We start from the raw sequence: 20,307 nt of genomic DNA on the forward strand, positions 1-20,307 counted from the left end.
TTGAAGGGCCCGATAATGAAGAGGGCCGGGAAAGATTGCTTGGATTGAGGCTGAAAGGAGCCCCACAATCCTTGCGAGGGAACGAAGGTAAATGTGGGATAGAGAGAGAACTTGAGAAATTTCTGTACGAATAGCCGCGATCTTTTCGGTAGGAAGGAAAAGAGACGCGGAGGGGGAATCCACGCGAAACCCCAGAAATTCTACACTTTGAGAGGGAGTTAGTATGGACTTCTCCGGATTGATAAGAAAACCGAGATCGAGAAGAAGGGATTGGGTCACCTGAAGGTCCCGCAACAGACCTGGTTTGCTCGTATTCATAAGAAGAATATCGTCCAGATAAATGATCAGGCGAATACCCAAGGCTCGAAGATAAGCCACCACTGGCTTCATGATTTTGGTGAAGCACCAAGGAGCTGAAGAAAGACCGAAGGGGAGTGAGCAAAACCGATAAGTTACGCCCAGCCATTGAAACTGGAGAAACTTGGAATGCGAGGGATGGATGGGAACTGTCAGATACGCATCCTGAAGGTCCAAGCGGACCATCCAATCGCCGGCCCGCAGAGTGTCTCGTAGATGGAGAATGGTTTCCATCTTGAAATGCCTGTAAACGACGAACTGATTGAAAACTTTGAGGTTGATAACTGGTCGCATCTTTTTGTTCTTTTTGCGAACCAGAAACAAAGTGCTGAGAAATCCCGAGGGATCGAAAGGAAGTCTTTGGATAGCTTTCTTTGCCAGCAGGGAAAAAATTTCCTGAGATATCAGACGCGAAACGTCGGTGGAAAAAACCAGAGGAGGAGGCAAAGTATCCTGGAAAGGAGGAGCGTAAAATTCTATAAGATAACCTTGGACAGAATTGAGAACCCACGGGTCGGAGGTTAAAGTTTGCCATCTGCTTAGAAACAGAACCAAGCGCCCTCCAACGGGAGGGCCAGAAGACAGGCTTACCTTGTTGGGAATAGTTGGCGTTGCCTCTGTGGCCCCTCTGTCCACGATCCCGGAAGCCACAACCACGTTGGGGGTAGAATTGAGGCTTGTACTCTTGGTATCCGGAGTTGGAGGCACCTCTGGAACCTTGGAAGGAGGAAAAGCGGCCGGAAGAGCGGTTCCTGCCTCTGCCGGCCCTGCCAAAAACCCGAGGGGCAAAAACTTTTTTGATTGAAAGTTGTGCCTTATCCAACGCGGCAAAAGTGGAAACAAATTTCGAAAGGTCCTTGACTAAGGAGTCGCCAAAAAGAAGACCATCTGCCTTTACACCAGGGTCTTGAGATGCCAGATTGGCTAACTTAGGGTCTAACTTGATTAGCAGACCTTTGCGCCGCTCGTGAGTAATAGCCGCATTGGCATTACCCAATAAACAAAAGGTACGCTGTGCCCAAAGCGAAACATCTTCTGGATTCAAAGTCAGTTCTTCAGATCGGGCTGTCTCCGCCAGATCCAAAATGCGGGCAAGAGGGCCTACCATATCCAAAAGTTTGTCCTGGCAGGAGGACCAAGCTCTGTCTACCCCCTTACGAGGGTCCTTGCCAAACTTGGAGAAGAAGGTGAGGAGCGGCTGATCAATGGTGGGAGTTATCGTGATATGAGAGGCCAAAGAAGGTTTGGGGCACTCGGATTTTAACTTAGCTCTGACGGACTTATCTAGAGGCTGCCTCAGCTTAGAAGATATGTACTCCCCTACATGGGGAACGGGAAACCATTCCGTGGAATTGGGATGTCTAATCAGGGCAGGATCGAACATAGGCATTCCCTCCGAGTCCAGAATGGGTTCTGACTCAAAAGGTGATAATTTTTGCTTTTTGGGCGAAGAATCGCCAACTCCAAAGAGATCGTCGTCATCTGTGTCACCTAAATCGTCATCCGTATCCTGGATGGAATCAATGACCAGCTTCTTAGGCACCTCCACATTCTTTTTCTTGGCTTTGCTTTTGCCAAATGTCAAAGTAGACCCCTCCTTTGACTGAGGCCTGGGAGGAATAGCATCCTCAATCTTGCGCGAGGAAACCTCGCTAATCAAATGTGACACTTTTTTAGAGCTAGTGGAAGGAACCAGTTTACGTTTTCTGCTTTCCCCCGCAGAATGGGCCAAAGCTTTGGTCATGAGACTAAGAAAAGAATTTTCCATAGTCTTAGAAACTTTCGTCATGGAATGTTCTACCGCAGTTTCAACAGAAGAGTTGATAAAATGGCTTAAATCCGATTTAAAATTGGAAGAATCGTCATTATCAAGCTCAGGAGAGCTGGGCACATCCATTTTCACTAAAACTGGTGAACAAGGGGTTAATTGCAGGCAAAACAATAAGGGGGCGTGTACAGACAAGATTGCCGGTGAAAGACGAGCTGCAGAGGAGACAGGCAGTCGAGCTCTGAAGCGAGCGTGAGCAGGAAGCTTCGCTGAGGAGACCAGCAGTCGAGCTCTGAAGCGAGCGTGAGAGGAAGCAGTGAGGGAGCGAAGCGTTGCCAGGAAAAAAACGGTAAACAAACCAAGCGCGCGCGCGCACGCGCTGAATATGAAAGGCGAGGGGGGTGCAAAAGAGTGGACCACCGGGAAGGCGAGAGCGCACTGAGCAGCGCGTAAAAACAAAGCGTGTGATATGCGCTAACAAAATATGCACATTTGAACCAAATTAGTCAAGTTACACAAAATAGTGACAGCGTAATGAGGAGAATAAATAAAGTCGACTTATCTGACTGCGAGCAGCAAGAAAAGAGGACTGCTTGCGGTCAGATAGGTCCTAATGTAGTTGGGCTGACCTGATTGGTGTATTTTTGTTAGTGTTCTCCCAATTGGCTAGTAGTTTCCTCCTGCAGCCTTCTGGGGAGTGTAGTTATTTGTCTTATCTTGCTGCTATTATAATAAATGCAAGAAAAGAATGCATAATAGGAGCCTCCGGTCTTGCCATAAAATTAGCACCAGGCCTGCATTTAACTCGTTTAGCGGGAACATTTACTATAAAAGTCCCTCCAAGCAGAAAAAAAAATGGAAAATACCAGAGGAGTAATGGAAGAAGCTGGGACCAGTGCAGAGGCCCCAAACATGCCCACAAATACCCAGAAGGACCAGCCAGAGACCCATGTGAAGGCCAAGAGGAATCCTATGTTCCACCTGCAGGAAAACCAGGTCCTGATTGGGAGGTGACTGAACACCAACAAGTTGTCACCTCCACATTGGCAAGAAAAAAAGAAATATGGCAGGACATTGTGTCCAAGGGGAATGCTGTTGGAGAGGACGACGACAGTGGACGACTGTAAGAAGCACTGGCATGATACCAAGCGCAAAACCAAGGAGAAACTAGCAGCTGTGAGAAGAGCGAGGCAGACTGGAGGTGGGAGTCCTTCGCTACAGGAGGAGCTGTATGAGTTGGAGGAGCATTTGTCCTGAGTCATCATTGAGGAGACGGTGGTTGAAGTTGCGGGCCAGGATAATGCTGAATGTGAACCAACACAGCAACACCAGGGTGAGCATCAACCAGGGCCGGGGGAAAAGGGGGGTCGATGGGCACAGTGGCACTCATGTACAATTAAATTAATTGAAGTGCATACCCACATGTACGGTGGATCATGTCCCGGATACCCCTGTCCATGGTGGCATAGGGACAGATCACCCTTCTCAAACAACACATTGGATGACACACATTGGCTGGCATACATACTTTCAAATGAGCAAAGAAAAGGAAGCCCCAAATAGTTCTAGGTCAACATCAGGCCACTCTATAAGTGCCCCCCTCAAATGACAAAGTGGAACAACAACCTTACATACAACAGGGTGGCAAAATTGCCCCCTTGCCACATCACCAGAAACATACAAATTGCCTGCACAAGGACACATATCACTCTAACGCCAAAATGCATGTGCACTGTGAGTGTGACTGGTAACGTGCACGAGGAGGCATGCCACCACCAATGTCAGCACACCTGCAGCATTCTGCACATGTGTCTGAGTGGTGTGCAGGAATGTGCATGTGCATCTAGGTGGACTTTGCTGTGCATACACAACCTTGCACTCAACTCAGACACATTTGCACAATGCTGCAGGTGTGCTGACATTGGTGGTGGCATGCCTCATCGTGCACATGACCAGTCACATGCACAGTGCATCTGCAGTTTTGGACTCAGAGTGAGACGTGTCCATGTGCAGGGAATTTGAATGTGCGTGGTATGGGGGAAGGAGTAAAATCTGACATAACCTGCATCACCATGCAATGTGCCCCCTGCCTGTTCATGAGATGCAGTGTGCTGTACACCAAGTGGGGAAACATCTAGTGAGTCTACATATCACAGACACATGCAATGTCACAACGAGTTGACCATGTAGGCTGCTGGATAAAGGTAGCACCTACAAAAATGCGCACACACACAGCATGCGTCACTTAAAGGGCGATGGAATACAAGCAGGGTTATGTGCCAATAACCACATAGTACGTGAACAATGCATTAAAGGTATGTACCACACCAATATGTACTGTATGCCTTGTCTGTGTGACATACTCACTGAACCACAATGAGCCTGTACAGCTGTCTCGCTGCCAAAGTATGACAAGCAAGGTTAGCTAAATTGAAACTAATCATGCCAACTGGCCAAATGCCACCCTCGACCCCCCCCCCCCCCCCCCCCTACGTAAAATTGCACTCCTACACCCCCCCCCCCCCCCCCCAAAGTGTACACATCTGACACACAGAATACAGCATTTCAGTCCTGATGTGAGTTGCCCATCACACCAACTGTCAGTGAACAAATATGTAGTCAGGTAGGCATCACCCACATGCCAAGCCAGGCATAGATTGACAGAACTAGGACAGCTGGTATCATCCGTGGCAGCAGCTGCGTGGCACATACACAAACCCACATCACCCGCACATTTGCATCACTTGTGAAGGTGGAGTTGACCAGGCCTCAGCACCATATATAGGAATAATGAAATGCACGTACATTGGAAAACTAACCACTTAAGCACGTGGGGCCAACCTTGAGGGTAATGGGTGTTGACACTATGGAGCATATTACCAAGCCCCTATCGCCACCACAACGTCACTTATCCTTTGACATTGGTGTGGCGATAGGCTCAGCGCACCATTATCAAGGCAGCTTTAAGTCACTCAATGTGACTTAGACACGTTAAGTTGCTCTACGCTGACTTGAGAAAAGGGCCCCTTTCAAGCTAAACCCTGTGTCGAAAGGGGGCGTGCAGAGGGTGTTGTGGCCGTCCCACAACACCCATTGAAGTCTCCGCTGCCATCCATTATCAAGTTAGGTGAGAAGAGGTGGCAGTGCTGATCTGAACACCAGAGATATCATGCAAAACTAGGAGAAATGCATTAATCCCCTTGTCACTGCTTGTATCATGTGTGCTGCCTCGTGCAACACACATGTGAAAAGCCATATTCCATGGTCTGTTCATGTACAGGAAGGTGCCCTTTCCTGTACCTGAGCAAACTGTACTTCTAAATGTAATTTCGTAACTTTCATGTGTGCTGCACGAAGCAGCACACATGAAAGCTACCAAATGCCAATTTAGCTTTGTCCATGTGCAGTAAGCAACTACTTCCTACACATGAACAAACCTCCCTGCCCGCAGACACCCTTGCACTATGGTGCAAGTGAGCCAGCGCTGGTGCTAAGCAGTGTAATTTACTTCCATTGCAGGGGGACACACCAGGCTGCACAATATCCTTCACAACATGTATGAGCCTGGTGTTAACAAAGTGGAGGTGAGAGCCGTGAAGACAAGATGGCTAACCCCTCACCCTGCCACTTCCTTGTGAACATGCCCGTGTCTGTTCAGACCGCAACAACAATCGAAACTCACGCAGAACCATACTCACAACGGGTCAGCCAAACAGAGGGGACTCAGCAATGCATGCAACTAAAAACATGAAGGATGACCTGCACAGCAGACAAATCACAATAGACAAAGCAAAATGGATGTCCATGTGTACCACATAGTGCAGCACATGTTGAAACAGCAAGTAATCTCACATTGCTAATGTGTAAAGTTTGCCCTACTCCCACATACCCATACTTGCACAAAACACATGCACATGTGCAGTACCCTGCAATGCTGCATGTCTGTGAGTCACATTGACAAGGCAAGTGACAGTGCATGATGACTGTAGGACTTGGCCTTTATGACTAAAGTTCCCTAAAACCTTTTTGCTATCCCTTAGACCGTTTTCCTGACATAGAGTTGCCAATTTAGATGCTTTGGGTACTTTGCCACTGCTGATCAGTGTCAAAGTACAAGTGTTCCCTGTGTAATGGTAATTGGTTGGCCACGATTGGTATGTTTGCCTTACTAGTAAAGTCCCTAGTGATGTGCACTGTGTGTGCCAGGGCTAGTAATGCAAAGGTGCGCAGAGAAGGGAACTCAGGCCTGCTGTGTAGGGCCTGCGCGCAGTTTGCTAAGTTAGCATGTTGTCCTGACAAGTGCAACCACTTGTCAGGCCTTACTTTTCCTTATGTGTACACAGTGGGCACCCCTGTGGTAGGTCCTGGGTAACCCCTGGGCAGGGTGCAGTGCAAGTAAAAGGCAGGACATATTCTGAGATGTGTGCTAAGGCCTGAAAGTGAAAAAAACTCCATATCGTTTTTCACTGGTGAAAGGCCATCGTGCCCATAGGACAGAATGGGGGAGGCTGGGTATTATTTGTTAGCCTAGTTTCCCATAGGTTTAAATGGGTAGGTGAAGTTTAGTATGTATGAACTCAGTGTCATAACACATCTTTCTATGAAAGTGGTTTTGTCACTGTGTGTTCAGAAACCATTCTTTTAGAAAGTGGCTGAGTTTTGTGCTTTAAGCATTTCTGTGTGTCTCTGCTGAATGTGTATTGACTGTCTGGATCTGAGAGGAGCTGGGGGAGGTCTTGACCCAGGGAGGGGTTGAGATAGCACCAGACTGACCTGCATCTGGAGAGTAGGCGGAGGAGAAGCACGGGAGGTGAAGCGGCCTGGGTTGCTGCTAAAAAACAATTGACCCGTCTCCTGCTGAGTGATTAAGGATCCAGACCCCCAGTATCAAAGGGAGAAAGATGACACTGGGAGGGAGACACCCAGAACTGATTTAGGAAGGGGTCAGGGATCCGTGCGCACAACGAACTTCAAAGACATTTAGGGGTATAACTATGAGAGCTGAGACCCCTGAATGTTGGAATAGAAATGGATTGAGACTGAAAAGGCTTGGGCCCATTTCGTGGTCAAGAGGAACCTCTGCTAAGGAAGGAACAACTAAAGAGACTGCTGGGGAAGGACCGACCCTTGCTTCGTGATCTGGGGCTGGTCTGCAGTTTGCTGTTCTAACCAAGAAAGAGGCTGTTGGGACAGTGCTCCGTGCGCTGGGTCCCCCTGCTTGAAGAAGACTGTGCTTTGTGCCGTGTCTTGTTACCCCAGGGGCCCGAGGTGAGCTGGCTCCCTGTTTGGAAACACATGAACATAAATGTTTCCGGAGAAGTTTCAAGCGACGCGGTGGGCGCGTGTTGTGGCTGCTTGAGACCCTCGGAAGGAGTGCCTGTGATCTTGGACACACGGAGGAGTGAGACTCGGACGCGCTGGGTGCGTGTTGTGGTGCACAGGAGGTGTTGGTGAGGAGTACTTGGTCAACGTGTGCAACTTGTCTCGGACGTGCTGGGTGCATGTCATGATGCACCGCAGGCCTTCGTGAAGAGTGCCTTGTCAGTGTGTACATCGGAGGTGAGGTGAAAGGAGTCTCGGACACGCAGGGTGCGTGTTGTGGTGCACAGGAGGCCTTGGTGAGGAGCGCCTGGTCAACGTTTGCATCGGAAGTGGAGCGAGTCTCGGACGAGCAGGGTGCGTGTCGTGGTGCACCGGAGGCGCTGGTGAAGAGCGCCTGGTCATCGAGTTCACCGGAGAAGTGAGACTCGGACACGGTGAGCGTGTCGGGGTGCGGCCGACGGCGTTGGTGAAGAGCGCCTGGATATCGGGGCACCAGAGTTGGAGTAAATCTCAGTGAAGCAGTGTGCGTGCTTTGGTGCAACCTGGGACTTTGGAGGTGATCGGCTGATCAACGTGTGCACTGGAAGAAAGTGAGTCTCTGCAGCGCGGTGTGCGTGTCTTGGTGCCAACTGAGACCGCAGAAAGAAGTGCCTGGTAAACGTGCACTTGGAGTCGCTGTGAAGTCCTATCAGCATTGTGTGTGTGTGTGTGTGTGTGTGTGTGTGGCTTTGTGCCAGAGGAGACCCGGAGGGTGCTGTGGTGAACATGCACCCAGAGTAACGTAATCTCAGAGGCGTGGGGTACGTGTGCCCAGCATCCACCTGAGACCTTCCTAACAGTCGCGGCCTGGAGCGGCAGCCCCGGACGAGCTGAGCTCCCAGGCCGAGCCGCTGAGGCCCATTGAGAAAGTTCTACACGGAAGACCCAGTTCGCTGAAGGAGGAGAGTAGTGTGGGGTCGCGCACCCAAGTAATGTGGATCACTACCTGGGCGGCGTGCGGGCTCGGAGGGACATTCGGCCTTTCATTCTTTCTGGTGACGTGAGCCTTTGCTTCGGTTCAGATTGGGGCCTGTACTGCCCAAAGGAGTGGCTGTAGTGGGGCCAGAGTGAGAAGCTTACTGTATGTCATCGTTGATACGTGTGGGGGGGCAACTGTTATCGAAGAGGTCAATTGTCGTAATACACATTGCCAATATTGCTGCTAACGAACTGCCGGACTGTCTTATGACGCCTGACATTATTTCTGCATAATGAAGTACACGATTGTAGCGCTACGCATTGCATTATTTCCCCCTTGCAAAGTACAGGATTGTAGTGGCCCGCATTGCATTACTCTTCATTGCAAAGTACATGACTGTAGCTATGCATTGCATTATTCCTTAATTGCAAAGTACATGATTGTAGTGGTGTGCAGGGAGGGGTTGAGATCGCACCAGACTGACCTGCATCTGGAGAGTAGGCGGAGGAGAAGCCCGGGAGGTGAAGCGGCCTGGGTTGTTTCTTCATTGCAAAGTATGTGATTGGGGCGGGACGCATTGCCTTATTCCTTCATTGCGCAGTACATGATTGAAGTGGTACGAATTGCATTATTTCTCCCATTGCAAGGTACCAGGGTGTATCGTTAAGCATTGTATTATTTCTCCCTTGCCAAGCACAGGATTGTATCGTTATGCAGTGCACGATTGTTTGTCCATTGCAACGTGTGTGATTCTAGGATTACGACCAGCACAGCATTTGGAAAGCGGTGGTTGGGATTTGAACCTGCCAGCCGGAACGAATATTACCCTTTATTATTTGTTGGCTTTTGTATTGTGTCGTCTAATCGTATATCGTTTTATATAAAATGTATACTCGTTTATCAAACTCGTGTGGAGTCCATTTGTGGTGTCACCAGGGGGTTTCTGTGGGAGTGGTTGCACATACTGTACACTCGTGCCTTGGAAATAGGCCTGGCTGCTCGTGCCAGGCTACTTGGGGGGTGAGCAGGGCTATCTCAAACGGTGTCCTTACTTGGCCTAGCGTTGAGGGAGGAGTCCCGGGTCTCACATTTGGTGACAGTGGTGCAGGACAGGGACTCCGGCTTCCAACAATGACTATCATGCCTGCAGGCCCAACCTATTAACATGGCTAAGACCACCTCGCTGAGTGTGGCCAACATCCTTAAACAAGCAAGTCACACTCTGACACATCCCCGTGTACATACAACCCCTGGCACAAACAAGACATCTGAAGTCAAACAATGCACAACCCTGACCAAGACCCATATTCCACCCAGTTTGCCTCAGCACAGCATTGTAAATGCACATAACCCAAAGGCACACTACCTGAAAGGTATAATGGGCAGCTAAACCAAAGCTGCAGGTGAAACCAGCACACAATGCAGTGCACACACAGACAAATCTGAGCCCATCAACATTGACCACTCACTTTGTGGCCCAAACAACATTACTCACACAAATGAACAGATTACACTACTTGTGACGCTTGTGTGTAGATATTGTACAATCACATTTGTCATAGCTGGAAACAGTGAGATGACACTGTACAACATCACATCTGCAATTTCCGCAAAACCATCACTATCCTGCAATAAATAGGCATCTCCCCAAAAACAGTATGAATGGAAACTGTCCTGCTGTCTGCTTGTAAACACATCCAATGCATGATTGTACATGACAAACACTGTTTAACTGTATCTCCACCATCACATTGCAGAGGGGGAGACATCACCTCCTGGACACCAGACTGGCCCAACCTTCACTGCTGATGAGGAGGAATACCCCACCATCGATCAGTACTGCAACATCTGCTAGACTCCTTCAGCACCCCACCTCCAGGAGCAGGGCAACCCAGCAGCAGAGCGCCAACCCCACCCCATGCACAAACCAACCAGCAGCAAGCACCTCCCAACAGAGCTGCCTCCACGTACCCCGAGAACCCACACCTGGCCTTCCAACGCCATGTGCTAGGTTGCAAAATCGACTTGGCCATGATATCTTATTAGTAAAAGAGGGTGGATTCTGTGGTATGTTGAAAATCCAACATTGCTGTACTTGTGTTCCGGACAAGAGTAAAAGTCTAAAAGGGTATATTTAGAATATTATGAAATTACATGAAGATTTGACCCAACCTGAGGTTGATGGTATCTGGGAGAAACTTAGTAAGAGTTTTTTCTCTGTAGGTAAATGATTTAATACATTTGGAAGTAGTTTATTAGGGAGATTACTAATACCAATAATTTCAATAGCTGCAGTGGTGTTATCAATAATGATGACACATAAATGTTGCAGATGTGAGAAAAAGAAAATGATAGAATTAGACAAAGCAAGAAAAAGAGAGATGAAATAAAATTAGAAGACATGAAAGGAGATTATTATAATAAAATGAAAAATTTAGACGAAGGATTATAAACAGAGAAAATAGTACAGACCTTTAGATAAAAATAAAGGTGGCAATTGGTATGATGGGTATTTTGTGATGGCTCAAAAATGCCATCAAAGGGGGGAATTGATGGAGTAGGGTTTTAAGTACAAAACCTGCTCGTATTACCGCCCAGTAACACTTATTAAAAGCGTGAAGTGTAACTAATATGCACAAACACAATGGGAAATGCTTTCGTGCATGCGTGCAAAAAGCTAAGACTATTGCATGAAAGACAAGGCCGCGTTTTGACTTTGCTTTAAAAGATTAACAAAAATAATGCTGCTTCTGAGTACTAATACTTTTGCTAGAGAAAATAACAGTGGAATTGGTACAATGGTGGGAGGTTAACAGTGAAAAGTATATTTATGATATTAATAATGTTTATGTTCTATTTACTTTAGAAACACATAGTCCTATAATTCTGCGTGAATGCAAATGGGTTAATTTTATGAACGGAACTAAATAAAATACTGAAAAACAAGCAATAACAGAGTGAAGAGGAAGGCAGTAGTTGACCTTCGCTAAGAAATGCCGTGCGCCTGCCAAGAAGCCGAAAAGATGGCTTGGGAAAGAAAAGAAATGTTTAAACTTCTTCAGTCGAAAGCGGCAGTTATTGATACATGTTACAGACTTGAGGAAATGTGAGAACCGCATAATAAGAATGAATAGAAAACAGAGTATTAGAAAATGTGTTCGTGACTGTGGTGGTGTGACAGAACACCCCCTGAATCCACCAATGAGAGACCGAAGTTTAGTGAATGTTTCAACTACTGTGGGTTGAACATGTACGTTTTAGGGTATAACTGGGGTGCCTTTAGGGGTGTGGTTAGGTTGGCGTTAGGAGAAGCTGTGAGGGAGATTGTCGCTGTCCGTTGCTTTGTTGAGGCCTACCTGTTTCCTGTTCCTATCCTGCATCGGTATCCTGTGATCTTTGTTCCCTGAAACCTCTCTCATGGGATAGTGAGGGGGTACTATCCCTAAGGCCAAGGGGTGATATTTCCATATTTCCCTGGGTTAGTTTTAGTTAGCTAATTCGTACTTTGCATAATCATTTGCAACTGTATTTATGTCTCTGAAAATTTGTCTCTCCATCTATCCACTCCTTCATGTGTATTTATTCATTTGATATGAGTTTGATACTGTTTGCATTGACATATGTTCTCGCTATTTCTATGAACATTGATTGCCTTGTGTTTTCTGTACATGCATGAGCTTTTTATTCTTACATTATTTGGTGATAAAAGAATTAACTTTACACTGAGTTTGTGGTTATTTAGATAATCATAGATAGTTATTATTACCATCAACTTCTCAACTTTAGGTCCATCAACCAAAGGAAAGAAGTTGGTATGCAGGGTCAGTTAGTTAGTTAAAAATTATAGATCCAAGCCTGTATAATAAAACACTGATTTAATTTAGTCTTGGAACTAAATTTACTGTGTCTTTCAGCGGATCTTTATATTGTGGGATGAGTTTTTGTGTCCTGTCATGAATGTGTTGTTGTGAAGTTATCAATTATCAATCCCTGATGGGTGCTGGATCAGTAACAAGACAGAGAATGTCTACCCCCTTTTAAAAAATGGGGACAACTGCCCCTTCCCATCCACGATGGAACAAGTTTCCCCTTTACAGCGGCCTTCAAAACATTAGTTAAAATTGGAGCCCAACGGGCAATATTATCTTTATAAAGGTCCAGTGGCACTCCATCAGGACCGGGATCCTTGCCTGAAGGGCCCTGATTAATAGCATCAACTACATCCCTAACTTCAGTGGTCTCGCTAAAATTGGAGTACAACTCCGGCGTTCTACCTTGAGATCCCTGTTTTCTGGGTTGCTTCAACCAGAGGGGGGTGCGGTTGTTGCAGGCCGCCCCAGGTGTCATCACTGAGGGGGGGTGACAAAATGGCAAAAATATGTGCTTTTAAAATCCATTTTTATGGGGCACACAGCACTTTAGAAAAAAAAAATATATATATATATATATATATATTTAAAAGCGAGTTTAATATCTTCGTCTGACAATTAATTAACCTCAAGTCAACATAATATGTATTGAAACTTTTTAGTTCAGTCAACAAATGCAATGAAACGTGGCTGACCTCGACACTGTAGTGGAGAGCGTCTGGATAAGGAAGGGGAGGGGGTGTTTCCTTTATCCGAAGTCTGCCTCTGCCGTTTGTACTCGAGCGAAAAGTAAACAACCTGTGACTCATCCCTAAACCCGCAACCAATCCTATCCGCTGCTGTGCCAGTCAGTCACCCCACGTTATTCGGTTGAGTTAGTTGTGCATTATTACTGAAGCTTATAAGTGCTGTGCTGAATTTAATTTTGTTACATTTTTTAGTTCATTGATTCATTGTGATCATCCTCTTCTCTATGATATTAAGTTTGGTAAGTAAGGTAAAGTTATGATGTATGCTATTTGTTTGTATTTGTATGTTAAGCCGGGGGTGATGAGAAATTTTCCGCATCGGGTATCCCCTGACCTTGCTACGCCACTGGCTTCAACGGGTAGAACAGTAACCAATGAGGGCCTCTCATACCCAGAGAAGAAGGGTTGGTTAATAACCTTCCAGAAGACTGCACTAACCCTCAGTTTGGCTGCCTTTTCTAGCTCCTCCCAAGCTGTCTTTCTGAGCTCCATTTTTCTGGCTTCGAGGGTAAATTTATAAAACTTCCATGCACACAAAATATCTTCTTTGGAGCGTGGAGTTTTGGACAGTACTGACTTTTACTTTTTATGGGCGATGTGCAGGCATGATTAAGCTAGCCTAATTGTGGTGGATTTTAGAAACTTTATTTTCACTCAGCTCCTTAGCCACTGAAGTGTATAAGGCACCAAAGGATACTAATATATTCTCAGGGGATTCCTCTAAGGAAGTCAATAGTGAGACTGCCTGGCTATTACCTCTAAGATTATGAAAAATTACCTCCTTATTTATTCTGTCTGATGTTATCCTGATAGCCTTGTTGCGTGAGTGGGTTAGTGACATATTCTCCATCTGCCCACTATCACTCTACAGGTATAAATCGAGGACCAGGACAAGTGGATTATGGTCGCTTATAATAGAGGCAGTGACATTATAATCTAATATTAGTTCAATTAAATCCAAGGGCAAATTAATAAAATCAATCTCACTACCTGTATTGGACCCACTGTAACAAGGGAGGAAAGGTGCATATTTTACCCTATATTTCTTGGCAAATGCCAAATGTTTTGCAACCAAGACCCTATTCACGGCCTCCCCAAAAGGGGTATGCTGAAAGTGTAAAATGCCTTCCGCTTCTCCATTACCCTTTTTCCGCAAATAGATTATTCATTATTTTCACACAGTCTTATGTTAAAATCCCATGTCCAAACTAATATTTCGTTTTTGTGACTACGAAATTGTTCACGATCCTCATTCACAGTTGTAACCCATGTGTCAAAGATATTATCATAAAAATTGACCACATAAAAATTGACCACAATGACTTTGGGCGACTAGGGGATCTGCAGTAGCACAGCTGAAAATTGGGTATAAAGTTGATTATTATTCTAGTAGAGAGACCTGTTAATTTTACAGAACGCAAGATAGCTAGCACTCCTTTGGATCTTCCTGCACAAGATGCGATAGCTGTGCTGGATGAAGTATAAAAGCCATTAACACTGAAGTCCTCAGTAGACCAATTTTCTTGCAGTAAAACAATTATTAATGGCAGAGAGCCAGTTGGAATTTTCCAGTTTAGAATGGATTTCAACATTACTCCATGACAAGATTCTAAGACCTTGTTGATCAGCCATGGTCCTCTTGATATATCCATAGGGTCTCCAAAGACAAGTGTGGTAGTAGTGGCCCTGAATGGGAAAATTACCACACCTCGTACTGATATTTATATCCAAATAAATTTGTCAGTGGGAATACTTCTAGTAAGAGTGTACATATACAAAGGTGCACTCGCAGTTCCGGCACCCTACTACCAAAGGTAGCCCCTGTACATTAGAAAACTAATGTAAACCATATAAACATTTAATGGAACTGCACTCAGCACCCTCCTACGCATTGTTTCGACCAAAGCAGTTATATATATATAATATATATTGATAAACACAATCATATGTCCTTGTTAAGGAACAAACACATTTCTTCACAAATAACAATAATAGAACCCAGTTTCCATTCCAAGTTTTCAATGTTTATTTTTTCAGTGCAACAACACTTCCAGCAAGACATCAGCCAAGACGTGTTTCATCTCCTTAGATTTTTTCAAGGCAGGAAATACAGATATAGTACATATTGTTGGTGCTTATATACAAATTGTAACCAAAATTAAAATACAAATCACTGTTAAATATTTTAGTGGCTCAAACATACATGGAGATAACCCCCGAAATTACTAGCATTTTAGTACAACTAAAAAAGGATTAAACAGATGGCAGAGAGAATATGCGGAAAAATGTGAGATAAAGAAGAAATGTTCAAGTGACCAAAGCTTATTCAAAGAGGTCCGTAATTAAATAAGACCAAGCCTTCACCAAGAGTACTATCCGTATCTTATTTGTCACCTATATGTGATGTCAAATACAATCACTGTCACCAAATTGTGAGAGGTGTAGTAGTATCTACCTAGAACCCACCAGAGAGGTATTCTTGATCCTTATGTTGGATAGTCCTTTGCCCAAATCGTCACGCAATGGTTTTCAAGAAAATTTTCAAAAGGTCGCAAATGCCCAAAAGTAAGGTTCAGAGCTATACAACTCTCCAACGTAACTGCAATAATGAAACAGATAATATCCAATAATTGTAACAAGTTGTTCCTACGCACAATACTTTTGGATTTGAGTTACACTTACTCCAGATTATGGATAACATTCCCAATTCCAATGAATGATAAAGTCCAAGAGAAGTCATTCAGTATTTTGGGCTGTTGCATAGAAAATGAAAAAAAGTAAAATAAAAATTGTCTAATCTAGAGAATGACAACGAGTGCATCATATTCCCCCTGGCCTATTATTGAGCTAAACTAAACCATCCTATGCAATCCTAATATCGTAATATGCAGTTTGTTATGCATCAATCAGGTACTTCACAACATAAGAATAATGCAGATCGTAATACAGCTAGCTGGCGATTTGTACTGTCACTGTAATGCAGTGCGTAATGCAACAACATTGTGAACTGTTATGCCCCCGTAATGCAATGCGTACTATCTCCTTCAGATTCTCTCTTAGGAAAAAGTAATGCAACGTGTAATACAGTTATCAGGCAGTTCGTTATGCGAAACTAATGCAATGCGGAACACATATATCAGGCAGTTTGATATGCAATACTAATGCAATGTGTAATACGACAATCTGGCAGTTCGTGATGCAGGACTAAGACAAGGCGTAACGCATCTATCAGACAGTTTGTTATGCAAACCTAGTGCAATGCGTAACACACCTATCAGGTAGTTCGTTATGCAAAACTAATGCAATGGGCAATACGAAAAACAGGAAGTTTGTTGTGCAGAAATAAGGCCATGCGTCATACAATCATCAGATACTCTGTTATGCACAAATAATGCAATACGTAATTTACTCCAGCACCGTTCACGGTGCCTCCGGCGGTCTCTCTGCCACTCGTGCTGACTTGCGGTTAGTCTCCGGCCACAGTTGCCCCGACCACACGGCTAAGATATAACACAGTAAATGCAGCTTCGCACTCTGGCCCCGGTGTTGCCACTCCCTTGGCACACGGACCGCAATCTGAGCCGAGGCAGAGGCTCTCACTGCAGGACGGAGAAAGAGGCCGAGAGCATCTCCCTCCGAGCCCGTGCCCTGGGAGTCGACACACGTTACCTGGGGGGTGCAAACCCACTCTCCTCTCCTCGTCCGGTGACTTGGGTCTCCGATGCAATCTCTCTGAATTTCCGTGCAATGGGAAGATCCCAGGCTGCACACTACACCCGCACTCTGAGTCAATGAGACTCACTGGAACTACGGGTGCACGATAACCAGACAACTCCTCACGAGTGTCTCAGGCTGCAGATGACACCTGCACGGTCGCTGAGACACACTTGATCTTCTGGTGCCCACGATCACAAGGCACAATTTGCGCAGGTCTCAGGCGGTAGAAAGCACACGCACTCCGGGTCGCTGAAACACACTTTATCTTTAGTGCCCCCTATCACAGGGCACCTCTGGCGAGGGTCTCCGGCTGCAAAACAGCACCCACACACAGCGTCGCTGAGACACACTTGGCACACTGCGTCGCTGAGACTTACTTGGCTTCCCGGTTCACACGTTCACAGGACGATCCTCTCGAGGGACTCGGGCTGCACCAAACACATGCACACTGCGTCGCTGAGTCTCGTTTGGAACTCCTGGTGCCCAAGATCACAGGGCACAACTTACGAAGGTCTCAGGCTAGACAGAGCACACGCACACAGCGTATCTGAGAGTCTTCTCTGGAAACTTTTATGTTCCTGTGTTTCCAAGCAGGGAGCCAGCTCACCTCAGGCCCTTGGGGAAAGTTACTTCAGGACACAGCACACAGCAAAGTCCTTCAAGCAGGGGGACACAGCACACAGCTAAATTCCTTTAGCTTTTCCTTGGTTGAAACAGCAAACTGCTGGCCAGCCCCAGATCACACAGCAAGAGCATTCCTGTCCATCAGTCTCTTCAGTTGTTTCTTCCTTGGCAAAGGTCCTCTTGACCACGAAGTAGCTCCAGTCTTGTTCATACTTGATCAAGCCATTCTCCAAAGTTCAGGGCCTTCAGCTCGCATAGTTATACCCCTCAATGGCTTTGAAGTCTTAGTGTTACAGGGGGGCACTGACCCCTGCTCTAACCAGTTTGGGGTGCCTCCCTACCAGTGACACCTCTCTTCCTTTGATTAGTGGGGTCTGGATCCTCAATCACTAAGCAGGAGTTGAGCCAATTGTTTTATAGCACCAGCCCAGGCCTCTTCACCTCTGGGGCTACTCCTCCACCTACACTCCAGATGCAGGTCAGCCTGTGCTGTCTCACCTCCTCCCCTGGGTCAAGACATTTAGCAGATCCTATCACTTTCAAATCCAGCCAGTCAATCCACAACCAGGCAGAGAGACACAGAAATGTTTAAAGCACAAAAACCCAGCCCCTTCTGAAAGAGTGGCTTACAAACACATAATGCAAAAACCATCTTCATAAAAAGATGTGTTATTGCAGGGTGAGTTCAGGCATACTAAACTTCACCTTTCCATCTTAAGCCTTTGTGAAGATAGGCTGGGAAACATATTACACAGCCTTCCCATTCTATTCTAATGGGCAAGATGGCCTTTCAGCAGTGAAAATGAAATGGAAATTATTTCATGGTACACACCTTGGTACATGTCCCACCTTTCACATGCACTGCACCCTGTCCAGGGGGGTCCCCTAGACCTACCATAGGGGTGCATGATGTGTATGGAAAGAGAAGGGCAGGGTCTGGTAAGTGTGTGCACTTACCAGCACAACATGGCAGTTTAGGAATCTGCGCGCAGGCCCTGCAATGGCAGGCCTGAGTTCCCTTTTCAGGGCTACTTGAGTGGGTGGCACAATAAGTGCTGCAGGCCCACAAGTAGCATTTGCATTACTAGCCCTGGCACATATATTGCATCTTACTAGGGACTTCACTAGTAATACAACATACCAATTATGGACAACCAATTACCATTACACTCTACACAGGGAGCACTTGCACTTTGACACTGTTTAGCAGTGGCAAAGTGTACAAAGCATTAAGTTGGCAGCACATGTCAGTAGAAAGGTCTAGGGGAAAAGCAAAAAGTTTAGGGAACTTTACCCAAAAAAGGCCAAGTCCCACACCCGGTTTCATGCAAAGGTGTCCAACATGCCAGTCCGTTCACAGCAGTACACCAAAACAATCGTCATCATATGTGTTTATAGAGCTTCACGGTCATGTGACCTAATCAGAGCTAGAAAGTACTAAAAAGTAAGTGTCTATTGGTGTGGTACTGAAGCCTGTGCTATATTAGAATGGCCAAAATCTTGTATGTCCTCGAGAGATTTCCATCGTACACATAATTGTTATACCTAGTTATCTCTTCAGACATAGTGCGATGCAGTATAACCATTTGGTTACGCAAAGTAAACCATTCAGTCGTATTCACACAATTTTCTATCCACCTGATATTGAGGCGGCTTGAACACTTCCGTAAGGGTGAATCTAACCCATCCTTACCTGTCCTACATGATCAAAAGTAAACTTTATATTTAAAACCGCAATAGTAAGCCCGACAGCCTCAGACACGGGAAGTAGCCTGTGTTGAAACAATCTAGCTATTAGTCCAATTAAATAGTGTTAAAAACACGTATCCAGATTGTATAAAAGAATAGACACAAAAAGAAGAGGAGAAGATAGAGAAGAGATCACAATGATCGTCAAACAATACATAATGGATATTGTGAAACCTGGACTGTACCACATCAAGCCAATGAGATCTGGAAATGTTGTACTCACATATATCAGGAGACATAGGGTAGAGTGAACTAAATCAGTAACATACATCCAATTAGTTACACCATGATAACGTGATGTGGTATTTTAATCCTGTACCTGTTACATTCATACTTAATACATCTGAATACATTTTGTTGTATAATATCTCATACGATATCCAGCTGTCTACAACTATGTAACCATACACCTTATCATTCTTGGAGAAAAACATGCAATTCCCTGTCCGTATTAAGCCCTTTGTCGACTGACCTAAGTTTCCTTAGAGCTAAAGTCCTATCCGCCACCACGGACAGTTACATTTAGCAGCCTAGCACCAACGCAGGCACCCTTGCACCATAGTGCAAGGGTGTCTGCGTGCAGGGGAAGATTGTCCTGCACATAAACGATCTTTAAATGCTATTTTGTAACTTCTACGTGTGCTGCTTAATGCTGCACACATAGAAGTTGCAAAACAGCATTTTTTTTATAAAAATGTTTGTGTAGGAAGGGGGACCTTCCTGTACATAAACAAACATTGGCCTTTTGCTATTTTCATGTGTGCTGCACAGCACACATAAACAGCAAAAACGAGGACAAATTAAACATTTCTCCTTGGTGCGCCAGGGTAAGACCAGATTTTCCCTGGTCTTAATTCTGACGCTGCCTCCTATTTACGCCTCCCTTGTAAATAGGGGGCAGCATCAGAATCAATGGGTGTTGCGGTGGAACACCCACAGCAATACCCATTGTCCTCCCCTTTCACGCTAAGCATAGCATGAAAGCGGGCCTTATTTACAAGGCGGCGTTAAGCCACATAATGTGGCTTAACGCTGCCTTGTAAATAAGGCAAAGCCCCTATCGCCACAGGAACGTCGTAAAAACTGACGTTCCTGTGGCGATAGGGGCTTGTAAATATGCCCCTCAATCTCTGCACGTTAAGATCCCTTAGACTTGTATGTTTGTATTATCCTCCCCTCCCTTATGCTCCCGCC

At 45.6% G+C, this 20,307-nt stretch overlaps 1 long non-coding RNA gene across 1 annotated transcript in view; it reads left to right on the forward strand.

Moving 5' to 3' along the window:
* LOC146809718 (uncharacterized) overlaps window positions 1–12,125 on the forward strand; it is a 38,283-nt gene extending 26,158 nt beyond the window's left edge. The window contains exon 2 of the long non-coding RNA XR_014966477.1: window positions 10,163–12,125. This is a non-coding gene — a long non-coding RNA (uncharacterized LOC146809718). The remainder of the gene's footprint in view (window positions 1–10,162) is intronic.
* The last annotated feature ends 8,182 nt before the right edge of the window (window positions 12,126–20,307 follow it).

Source organism: Triturus cristatus, chromosome 7 (assembly GCF_964204655.1).
Source record: "Triturus cristatus chromosome 7, aTriCri1.1, whole genome shotgun sequence".
Taxonomy (NCBI): domain Eukaryota; kingdom Metazoa; phylum Chordata; class Amphibia; order Caudata; family Salamandridae; genus Triturus; species Triturus cristatus.